This window comes from Etheostoma cragini, chromosome 17, assembly GCF_013103735.1.
Source record: "Etheostoma cragini isolate CJK2018 chromosome 17, CSU_Ecrag_1.0, whole genome shotgun sequence".
Lineage (NCBI taxonomy): Eukaryota > Metazoa > Chordata > Actinopteri > Perciformes > Percidae > Etheostoma > Etheostoma cragini.
Genome location: NC_048423.1, coordinates 2488093 through 2491379, shown reverse-complemented (window position 1 = coordinate 2491379; position 3287 = coordinate 2488093). Strand labels below are relative to the sequence as shown.

The 3287-nt window shown below is 40.6% G+C and overlaps 1 long non-coding RNA gene across 1 annotated transcript in view; it reads left to right on the top strand.

Moving 5' to 3' along the window:
- The window catches only part of LOC117960335, an 8342-nt gene extending 5800 nt beyond the window's left edge, over positions 1 to 2542 (top strand). The window contains exon 3 of the long non-coding RNA XR_004660123.1: positions 2532 to 2542. This is a non-coding gene — a long non-coding RNA (uncharacterized LOC117960335). The remainder of the gene's footprint in view (positions 1 to 2531) is intronic.
- The last annotated feature ends 745 nt before the right edge of the window (positions 2543 to 3287 follow it).

Genomic DNA, 3287 nt, shown 5'->3' with positions numbered 1-3287 from the left:
TCCAGACAACACAGCCCTCAGGTTCATAGGGACACACAAACCTCTCCACCACAATAAGGTGATGGTTCCCCGGAGAGGACTGAAGTTGTCTGTTTATAATATTCTGGGATGTATTTACAGCCGCATTGAAGTCATTCGCTGTCTGAGTGCTCCGCTGACAGCATCTACTGCAAGACTTGATTGTAATGCCATAAAATGTCTTGCATCACCATAGGTTGCACCATCTAATGTGTGTATGTATACACACACACACACACATACACACACATGTAGACACATTTCTACTCTAACAAGTAGCACATAATATATGATACAATTTCCTTATTTTCAGCTATTATGAGATTTCTCTACCAGGTGTCTAATACTGAGATAACGACAATTACCATTCCCTGGCTTGGAAATAGCATGCACATGTACATGTTCATCTCTCAATATAACTGACTATTAAACTCTGATACATTGAACTTCGCAGCAAATACTGTAATATTTATGTACGTGTCTGAAAAGGTTACGACGCCATGGGGATTCCTTCCTGTTGCTGTCATTGGAGCACACTGACATAAGATTTAGTTTGAGCCAGCTTATTCAGATTTAACTGTCTGTTTGGTTAAATTACAAAAGAAATACTTGGAATTCATTGGAGCTACCCTTTATAAGGGAAACTTTCATATTGGTTCAGAGCAAAGTTATAAAGGAAAGCTGCCCCCGGGCCAGAAATGTCAAAATCCAACTGACCAAATCTCATCCACGTTTTTATATAAATAACCGCTGTAGATTTTGAAAAGATTGTTTAAAGACCCTACTGTTCGGTATGCAGGCAGGCGCCATCTTGGGAGAACCCTCATGACCAGTTGAATGAATGCTGTGCTTGAGCTATGTGATTGGTTACTAGTTACACGGCCTTGGTCATGACTGCTTTCCCAAGATGACGCCTGCTTGTATAGCAAATCGTCTTTATAAACTATATTTTAAGTAAACTCTCTGTACACTTACAAAGTTCCCAAGGCTTCGGTTTACATGTAGGGACCCTCATTATGCTACCGTGGGAGTGTATTTTGAGCCTTATTTGTGGTATAGAAATAGCGATTTCTTTTTACTTTCGCATGTCCCAACGACTAATGTTAAAAGCTAATTAAGGGTTTGCACTGAAACTGGTCACATTTGATTAGCATGAAAACAGATCCCAGACAACAGCTGTCTCGGTACCAATGTGTTATCAACCCCTTGGTTCATTTTGCGCTGGAATTGTCCTTTGATCCAAGCTTAAAAGAAATATTCATCCATCCTTCAAACAAAAGAAATAATCCCCTGCTCCAAAGTGACCAAAATCAGTCATAGAATGCATGTTCACATTCACAGTTAAACCCCTAAATCTTAAGTGAGTAAACAGCATGCCCCAAATACCATCTTCTAAATCAGCACTGGAGTTACCTGCCCGTCAGTCAGAGTCAGCAGAAGGGTAATCGCCCCGGAGGTCGGCTCGGCCGCGGGCGAAGGACGCTCAGTGGGATTGGCTGGGCCTCTTACCTGTTGTCAGTCACCTTTATCTATGTGGGCTGAGCGGTGCTTGTGTGGAGCCATGTCAGGGAGAGTGCATGGACGTGTCTTATTGATAAGACTGCATAGGTGGGGTGTAGGTAGAACTGGGACAGCTTTCAGCAGGAAATAGGATTATAGATTGCCACAACGCTTCATGTGTCAGTATCGGTTGTGTCTAAAGATTGGCAAAGTGAGGGGTTTGCCGGTGTCTACTGAGGAAAATGACTGACATTGTTGCATGTGTCTGACTTGAAGCGTATTAATATATATTTATATATTTAATGTCCCCTATCCTTTTATTAGATACAGCACAGTCTCGTTTTTCTCTGGCCGATGCCGATCATTAGAAACCAGGGCCAATGGCTGACCCTGATATTTGGCCCATATGTGCTTGTTTTTAAACTTCTACTTGAAAGATAAAATTTAACACTAATAATTACTAATAAGATACACAACATTTCTCAACAAAAACATTTAGTGAACATATCACCAATCTGCACTTGTATACTTAACTTAAAAATGTAGAATGTAAAAACATATTGTATAAATAATGTATAAAAGTATTAAATAAACTGAACGGGGAAGAAGAAATAATAAACTTTGTCAAATAACCTTTAATGAAAAGATAAAGTTTAGTGCACTTAGCATTTATCAAACTTCTGAGAAAAGAAATCTACAAATCTTTATAAATAAAATAAATTAAACATTTTGACCATAGTAGTGCTGCAAACAGTAGCAACCAGCAGCATTGCTTTGTTTTAGGTCTTAACCCTTGTGTTGTCTTCCCGTCAACCATGAAAAAAATGACGTTTTGTTCACTTTTTCAATGTTGTGGACGTTTTTTTTAATATTTTTAACCTTGACATTTTCAGCGCTTATTTTGACGGCCCATTTTATGTGACGAAAAACAAACAAATGAACTGAAAACGGGTCAAATGTGACCCAAGGACAACATGAGGGTTAAGAAAATTTATAAAAATGATAAATCTTAGTGAATCTTTACTTCTGCTGTGGCTACTCAAACAGTTTAACAACACTAGGCTGCCTGCAGATGTGCCTGTATATTTATTGGCTTGATTCACGCCTATCTTTAGACGGTGGTGGCCTGAAGGTTTGAGAAGAGAGCCTGTGACGGGGAGGTTGTTGGTTCAATCCCCAGACTAACAGGAACAAATCTGGGTGGGGAAAGCTTGGCTTGTCCCTCCCTCATTACCACCGGTGAGGTGCCCTTGAGCAAAGCCCTTAACCTCCAATTGCTCCAGTGGAGCTGCTCAGTGGCAGCGGATCAGACTGCAGGTGTACTGGGCAGCTTCCAGGTAGGAATGTGTGTGAATGTGATCAGGCTGTTCCTGCAAGAGAGAGGCTGCCGCTCAGTGAACCTCCCCTGAATAAAAGGAAATGCCAATTATGTACAAATGCCAAATTAATCAGTCAGCCTCTAGTGGTGGTACTGGAAACATGACAATGCACTCTGTCAGACTCAGTATTCATCGTAGTGGTGTGCTGCAGGTCATTTCAAAATCACAAGTATAAATGAAAGTATAGAATAAGGCTGCAAGTAAGGATTTAATTGATTATTTATTTGCAGCTCTAATATGGAAGTTTCTGTATGGCACTGTAGTCGTGTGCTGCCTTTGAGGGATTCTCTGTAAATTTCTATGTAAACCAAGCCCAGCCTTGCTGTGTGTGTGTGTGTGTGTGTGTGTGTGTGTGTGTGTGTGTGTGTGTGTGTGTGTGTGTGTGTGTGT